Source organism: Triturus cristatus, chromosome 4_2 (genome assembly GCF_964204655.1).
Source record: "Triturus cristatus chromosome 4_2, aTriCri1.1, whole genome shotgun sequence".
NCBI lineage: Eukaryota > Metazoa > Chordata > Amphibia > Caudata > Salamandridae > Triturus > Triturus cristatus.
In genome coordinates this window covers 642,087,430-642,095,868 of record NC_140586.1, presented here as the reverse complement: position 1 = coordinate 642,095,868, position 8,439 = coordinate 642,087,430, and the positions used below count along the sequence as shown (strand labels likewise).

The following is an 8,439-nucleotide window of genomic DNA, read 5'->3' as shown; positions in this document are numbered from 1 at the left end:
AAAAGTTACTGCTAGAAGGGTCTTCTGGATGGACTACGAACTTAAGACTTAAAACACAGACACTAGAGATGTTTCTCTACACTTGGGCACCGGAGTGCCAGCTTTACCTCACCCACAGGAAGCGGGTGCATAGGTCTCGAAGTGCGTCGGGTTTCGTCTATCTGTTCAATGGAGCCTGATGACAAAGATGCTGCAGGCGGCCGGTCCAGAAGAGATGCGGTGGATCCAAGAGTGGATCGGAGTTGTAGAAGACCTGAAAGCAGAGGGGACAGTGTTCACAGTCACTAGCCAGTGACCGGCGTGGCACCATGTAGGTACCAGGCGATGTCGGGTGCAAACAGGTGGTGAAGTGTAGCTTGTCTCCGCAGCCACGTGGTCCCTGAAGGTCGACGACGTCCAGGAGTCGGTTCACGAGCTGTCCCACGCAGGCTCTCGCTGTCGGCGGTGTCTGCGACTCGAAGGAAGCAAACAAGCCTTGGCAAAAGCAGAAGTCGTGAAGAATGAAGAAAGCTCATTACTCTGACCAGCAAGGTCAGAGGGGCTGCTCCTTTGGAGAGAAGCAGGGGCCAGTCTGGAGCAACTAGACCAGCATCGTAGTTTTCAAAGTTCGTCGCCAAAATGGCCACTAGCCAACGGGCCAGGGACCGGGCAGGCGCGTCGAGATGCAAAGTGCAGAGGGGCTCCGCGCAGATCGTGGAGATGCTGGAGGGCTCACCTTTGGTGCAGATGCTGCTCGGATGTTGGGCTTCTCAGGACCCAAAGCACAACTTGGAGGGAGCCTCTGTTGTCGCGCTTGCTGCTTGTCGTGGGTCTTTCAAGATGGCTGGCTCCACGTGTCTCGGTGCCTCCACGGGTTCCTTCTTTTCAGGGACTGTGGATCGGGTGGTAAGAGGTCTGGAGGTCCAGGTCTTGTCGGGCTCTGGGCTCAGGCTCCGGCAGGAGGCGGCGGCAACGCAGACGTCAAGTAGCTGGTTGGTGCTTGCGTTAGCAAGATTGTCACTCCCTGACCATAGGGGAGATTTCCTTCTGTCCTCTGTGCAGCAGAGCGTCGAAGTTCCCGTCTTCTTCTTGTAGTTAAGTTGATTCCAGGATGTCTGAAGTCTTAGGACACAGCTCCTACCTTTAAGCGGATTCTAGGGGCCGGACTACCTGCTAGGTCCCTCCCTAAGGGTGGGACCAGGAAGGGGGGTGGTTACACCCCCAATCCTTTGTCCAGCTCGCCCCAGGTCCGGGGCTGGTGTGCCCCAGGACCGGTTTGAACTGGCATATGCACCGAGGCTCCTTGTGAGCCTCAGGCATGTCTGATTCAATTCAAGCCCTACCTGACCAATACACAAAATCCTGTCTGGGGTGGTGCACGCACCTCCCCTGGCAGGAAACCCTTTGTCCACGTCTCCCAAGCTGGAAGGACTCCCAGCAGCAGGAGGGCAGACTTCTGTCTGTGGTGGCAGCATCCATTTTGTGGAGCTGAGGCTATGTCTGATTTTACCCGGGTTTCAGGTACTGTACATGTCGTGTCCCTCTAGAAGGGTGGAATGCTAACCCCGTCGCCAGAATTGGTGAGGGGTTAGTATTCCAATTTGTATGACACCATACTCGACATGTTTTGATAAAGCCAAACCAAAGATAGCATTTAACCGCGAGGTTCATAATGTACTTAAGAGTATATGGTATGGCGATATCTGGAAACGGTAGAAGGAAGTTGTTCCGACCACTGCAGACAGGCTCAGCTCATGCCAGAGCACCATCTCACATGGAACCAAGCACTCTGCCTTCAGGATTGTTAAGGCCTGCCATAGGAGTGACTTATAGGTTAACATGTGTCCCATTTAAGGTTAGGTATAGGTATACTACACCTAAGTAAGAGGTGGTTACACCAACTTACCCCAGCTGAGTGATCAGCCAGTTGTGTCAAATTGTTAGGCCAGGCCAGGGGTGGCACAATACATGCTTCAGCCCCTGGTAGGCCTTAGATACACCAATGCCCTGGGTACCTAGTGTACACTGGTACAGGGGCTCACAGGGTGATCCAGTTCCAATTGGTTATACACCTAGAGTGCATAGTGTCAATTTGGTAGAGAGAACAGCAGGCTGGGGGTCTGATTAGCAGGCCCACAGCCTCAATATGTCAAAAACCAGTGAAGCAAAAAGCAAAAATTTGGGGTGACCATAGGATAGCAGACCCTACTCTCCTACATAGACCCTAGGATAGTCAATACCCTTGTGAGCACCGAAGTACCCAAGTTACCTAGTCCACGGGCTGCGGGTGCATAGGTGTGAACTTGCGTCGGGTTTCGTCGTGGACTTCTATGGATGCCTGAAGGAAAGTTGCTGACAGGCAGTCAGTGAAGAGTGTCCGGTGGATCCCAAGGCTGGGATCAAGAAGAGCGGATACCTGCAAGCAGAAGGGACAGAGTCTGGGTCACTAGCCAGTCACCACGTGGAACCAGGAAGGAACCAGGTGATGTCATGAAGAATGCAGGTGAAGAGGTGAAGCTTCTCGCAGCAGCCACGGGTACCAGGAGACGTCGAGGACGACCAGGACCAGGAGGCGAGCTGTCCCACGAAGGCTCTTGCTGTCGGCGGCGTCGAAGTCGAACTAGGACTCACCAAGCCTTGGCAAGCGGAACCCACGAAGAATGGAGGACTTGCTTCTGGTGCAGACCAGGAAGGTCTAGGGTGCTTCTCTTTTGCAGAGGAGCGGGAGCCAGTCTGGAGGAGCCAAACCAGCAGTGAAGATTCAAAGGTGTGTCGTCGCAAAGGCCGCTAGCCAACGGGCAAGCCACCGGACAGACGCGGCAAGCAGGAAAATGCAGAAGGGCCCCACGCAGGACTCGTGGAGTGTGAGGGGCTGATCTTCGGTGCAGATGGTGCTTAGGGTTGGGGCTTCTCAATCCCCGGTGCACAACTTCGAGGGTACATCAGAAGCTGCGCTGGAAGATACTCGCCACTTTTCCCAGGTAGCCGGTCCCACGTCTCTCGTCGCCTCCACGGATCTCAGCTCGGCTGTGGATGTGGATCAGGGTCGGAGGAATCTGGAAGTCAAGGCTCTGGTCGGGCTCTGCAGTCGGTCCCTCGTAGAACTTCAGCAAAGCAAAGGGTAAGTCTCTTGATGGTGCCTGTTTGCACAGGGCAGCCACTCCTTGGCCACAAGGGAGATTCTTCAGTCTTCTTCTTTCGTCGAATGTCGAAGGTCCAGAGTTTCTGTTCAAGTTGCAGATTCAGGATAATCTAATCTCCTGGGGCCCAGCTACCACTCTTATACTAAACTGGGGGGCTGGGTTGCCTGCTAGGTCACGCCTTATGGGTGGGACCTGGGAGGGGGGTGGTTACATCCCCCTTCCCTTTGTCCAGTTTCGCGCCAGGACTGGGGATGGAGTGCCCCAGCACCGGTTTGAACTGGACTATGCATGGGACACCTTGTGTGCCCCAGGCAGTGTCTCGTTTCTTTCATCCCTCCCTGCCCCAATACACTAAGGCCTGTCTGGGGTGGTGCTCGCACCTCCCAAGGCAGGAAACCTATTGTCCAAGCCTCCCGTGCCGGGATCACTCCCGGCAACAGGAGGTCAGACTTGTGTCGTGGCAGCAGCATCCATTTTGTGATGCTGGGGCTCTGGTTAACTTTAACCGGGTAAGTAGGTTTCAACATGTCTTCTCCCTCTAGAAGGGAGGGATAATATCCTCATCCTCAGAAATGGGATCAGGGTATTATTCCAAAGTGTTAGACACCTTACACGACATGTTTTTATAAAGCCAAACCATAGTTACCATAACCGTTTAAGATTATAAGGCACTTTAAGAGTATATGGTAGGCTATATCATAGAACAGCTGTAAGGACATGGTTCCGAAAGCTGCAGACAGGCTCAGCTCATGCTAGAGCACCATCTCACATGTTACCAAGCACTCTGCCTCCAGGATTGTTAAGGCCTGCTATAGGAGTGGCTGATAGATACACATGTGTCTATATATAAGATAGGTATAGGAATACTACACCTAAGCAAGGGGTGATTACACGACCCTGCCCCAGCTGAGTGATCAGCCAGTTGTGTCAAATTGTTAGGCCAGGCCAGGGGTGGCACAATACATGCTTCAGCCCCTGGTAGGCCTTAGATACACCAATGCCCTGGGTACCTAGTGTACACTGGTACAGGGGCTCACAGGGTGATCCAGTTCCAATTGGTTATACACCTAGAGTGCATAGTGTCAATTTAGTAGAGAGAACAGCAGGCTGGGGGTCTGATTAGCAGGCCCACAGCCTCAATATGTCGAAAACCAGTGAAGCAAAAAGCAAAAATTTGGGGTGACCATAGGATAGCAGACCCTACTCTCCTACATAGACCCTAGGATAGTCAATACCCTTGTGAGCACCGAAGTACCCAAGTTACCTAGTCCACGGGCTGCGGGTGCATAGGTGTGAACTTGCGTCGGGTTTCGTTGTGGACTTCTATGGATGCCTGAAGGAAAGTTGCTGACAGGCAGTCAGTGAAGAGTGTCCGGTGGATCCCAAGGCTGGGATCAAGAAGAGCGGATACCTGCAAGCAGAAGGGACAGAGTCTGGGTCACTAGCCAGTGACCACGTGGAACCAGGAAGGAACCAGGCGATGTCGTGAAGAATGCAGGTGAAGAGGTGAAGCTTCTCGCAGCAGCCATGGGTACCAGGAGACGTCGAGGACGACCAGGACCAGGAGGCGAGCTGTCCCACGAAGGCTCTTGCTGTCGGCGGCGTCGAAGTCGAACTAGGACTCACCAAGCCTTGGCAAGCGGAACCCACGAAGAATGGAGGACTTGCTTCTGGTGCAGACCAGAAAGGTCTAGGGTGCTTCTCTTTTGCAGAGGAGCGGGAGCCAGTCTGGAGGAGCCAAACCAGCAGTGAAGATTCAAAGGTGTGTCGTCGCAAAGGCCGCTAGCCAACGGGCAAGCCACCGGACAGACGCGGCAAGCAGGAAAATGCTGAAGGGCCCCACACAGGACTCGTGGAGTGTGGGGGGCTGATCTTCGGTGCAGATGGTACTTAGGGTTGGGGCTTCTCAATCCCCGGTGCACAACTTCGAGGGTACCTCAGAAGCTGCGCTGGAAGATACTCGCCACTTTTCCCAGGTAGCCGGTCCCACATCTCTCATCGCCTCCACGGATCTCAGCTCGGCTGTGGATGTGGATCAGGGTCGGAGGAGTCTGGAAGTCAAGGCTCTGGTCGGGCTCTGCAGTCGGTCCCTCGTAGAACTTCAGCAAAGCATGGTGCCTGTTTTCACAGGGTAGCCACTCCTTGGCCACAAGGGAGATTCTTCAGTCTTCTTCTTTCGTCGAATGTCGAAGGTCCAAAGTTTCTGTTCAAGTTGCAGATTCAGGATAATCTAATCTCCTGGGGCCCAGCTACCACTCTTATACTAAACTGGGGGGCTGGGTTGCCTGCTAGGTCACGCCTTATGGGTGGGACCTGGGAGGGGGGTGGTTACACCCCCTTCCCTTTGTCCAGTTTCGCGCCAGGACTGGGGCTGGAGTGCCCCAGCACCGGTTTGAACTGGACTATGCATGGGACACCTTGTGTGCCCCAGGCAGTGTCTCGTTTCTTTCATCCCTCCCTGCCCCAATACACTAAGGCCTGTCTGGGGTGGTGCTCGCACCTCCCAAGGCAGGAAACCTATTGTCCAAGCCTCCCGTGCCGGGATCACTCCCGGCAGCAGGAGGTCAGACTTGTGTCGTGGCAGCAGCATCCATTTTGTGATGCTGGGGCTCTGGTTAACTTTAACCGGGTAAGTAGGTTTCAACATGTCTTCTCCCTCTAGAAGGGAGGGATAATATCCTCATCCTCAGAAATGGGATCAGGGTATTATTCCAAAGTGTTAGACACCTTACACAACATGTTTTGATAAAGCCAAACCATAGTTACCATAACCGTTTAAGATTATAAGGCACTTTAAGAGCATATGGTAGGCTATATCATAGAACAGCTGTAAGGACATGGTTCCGAAAGCTGCAGACAGGCTCAGCTCATGCTAGAGCACCATCTCACATGTTACCAAGCACTCTGCCTCCAGGATTGTTAAGGCCTGCCATAGGAGTGGCTGATAGGTACACATGTGTCTATATATAAGATAGGTATAGGAATACTACACCTAAGCAAGGGGTGATTACACGACCCTGCCCCAGCTGAGTGATCAGCCAGTTGTGTCATAATGGAAGGCCAGGCCAGGGGTGGCATATTACATGCTGCAGCCCCTGGTAGGCCTAGGATACACCTATGCCCTGGGTACCTAAGGTACACTGTACAGGGGCCAATAAGGTGACCCTATCCAAATGGGTTATGCACCTAAAGTATATAGTATTAATTTAGAGAGAGAACAGCAGGGCTGTGGGTTTGATTAGCAGGCCCACAGCCACATCTAAGTCAAACCAGTAAAGCAAAAGCAAAAAGTGGGGGTGAACATAGAAAGCAGACCCTACTCTCCTACAGTGAGGTCCTCGGATCGGCCCCGCCGGGGTCGGCAACGGCCCTGGCGGAGCGCCGAGAAGACGATCAAACTTGACTATCTAGAGGAAGTAAAAGTCGTAACAAGGTTTCCGTAGGTGAACCTGCGGAAGGATCATTAACGGCGGAGCGGCCCGAGCGACCGACGGCGCCAGCCCGAAGCCCTCGGCCCGCCTCCTGCGAGCACACACCGTAGGCACAGGGCCCGGCCCTGCCCTGGTGTGCGCCGGCGGAGCGGTCCGCGGCCGCATGGGGTGCTGGGGTTTAGGACCGGGACTTCGGCGGGCCCCTTCCCCCGGGGAAGGCCCGACCGACGCGTGAGGGACCGGGGACGGGGGGCGGCCCCCATCCCCTGTCCCTCTCCGAGACGGAACCCAAGCTCACCCGGCACAGGAACCGAATGGCAGTGCATCCCTTGGCTGGCACCACTCCTCCCTCGAAAAAGGCCCTGGCGCCAACTGGGCCCTCCAGGCGTCCCGAGACCCGGCCCGATCTCACCGGGTCTCGGGCGTCCGAGGAGCGGCCCTTCTCGCGCGGCAGGGCGGCCTGGAAGAGAAGGGGCCGAGGGCCTGCGAGGGGACCCCAGCTCCTCTCGGTTGGCTCGGGGCCGATCCGGCGACGGACGGCTGATGTGCAGGTGGAGCGACCCTCCCTCGTTGCCAGGTACCCGGTCCGACCCGGTCCCGTGTGGCCGGGCTGAGGGGTTTGAAGACTTGCGTGGTCTCTCCCGGGTTACCCCGGGAGGGACCAGCGGCTGCGGGGCTGCCTGCTCCTGTCGCTCTGGGAGCCCCCTCCCTCGCCCCCGGGTGGGTGGGGGCGGGCTCCCGGGCCGAGCGCCTGGCAATGTTTCCCCCCCCACGACGGAGCTGTCTGACTCCCAGAGGGGAAGCCTTGAACGGGGCACCCGTGCCGTCTCGCCGCGCGGGCGACGGACGGCGTCGCCTTCCTCCCGCCTCTCCTGCTCCCGCATGTGGGAGCACGTTTTCGAAAAATTGCCTGTGACTCTTGGTCTTGGCGGTGGATCACTCGGCTCGCGGATCGATGAAGAACGCAGCTAGCTGCGAGAATTAGTGTGAATTGCAGGACACATTGATCATCGACACTTCGAACATACCTTGCGGCCCCGGGTTCCTCCCGGGGCTACGCCTGTCTGAGGGTCGCTTGATCGTCAATCACCCCGGGGCTTCCCCGGGACGCGACTGGGGCCGCCGCAGGGTGAGCTCCGCTTCCCCTTCGTCCCCCCACAAGGTCAGACCCCCCGATTGCCCGTTGGCAGGGTCCCTGGCCGGGTCCTGCCGCGGAGGTACACCACCGGTGCGCTTGACCCCCCGAGAAGGGGGCCTGGCGACCGGTCCGCCCCGGGGCACCTGGCTGCGTGCCGCGCGTGGCTGTCCGTGGTGTCCCACCGGCTGCACGCACGCACGCGCCTCGGGCGCCCTCCTTCTCTGCGGCCGGCTTCCCGGCGAGGGTGAAACCCCTCCAGACGCGATCCGGGGAAAGAGGGCGCTCGCTGCCGGGTACGCCAGGCCCCCCCTGCTCCGGCAGGGTTTGCCTGGCCTTCCCCGGCTCCCCCCCGAACGCTCCGGCGTTAGGGCTGGGCGGACTTTGAGTAGCGCCACTACGCAGAATTTTGAAAAAAACTGTGTAAAACGAGAGCACATCCTGAGTAGGGCTGGGCGGACTTTGCCTAGCGCAACTACGCACTATTCTGAAAAAAATTGTGGAAAACGAGCGCACAACCTGATGGACCGTGTGCCCGGGACTGGGGTCCCTCGTGCTTGGGCAGGATCCCCGATCTCCCCGGCCTGGCTGCGTTGAGAAGCAGGGACCGGCCCCGGGCCTCCTGATTTTTGGTCAGGGCCAGGGATCCCACGTCCAGCAGGCCTGCCAAGTGTCCATCTGCCCGGGACAAGAGACCCTGGAGCCCTACCGCTATGGCTCGGTGTGGGCAGCTGGGAGTCCTTTCGGTCCC

General features: G+C 56.8%; 1 non-coding gene across 1 annotated transcript; it reads left to right on the top strand.

Moving 5' to 3' along the window:
* Positions 1–7,473: 7,473 nt before the first annotated feature.
* Positions 7,474–7,627, top strand: LOC146834803 (5.8S ribosomal RNA). Its single transcript, XR_014960824.1, has one exon. It is a non-coding gene; the product is annotated as a 5.8S ribosomal RNA (ribosomal RNA).
* The last annotated feature ends 812 nt before the right edge of the window (positions 7,628–8,439 follow it).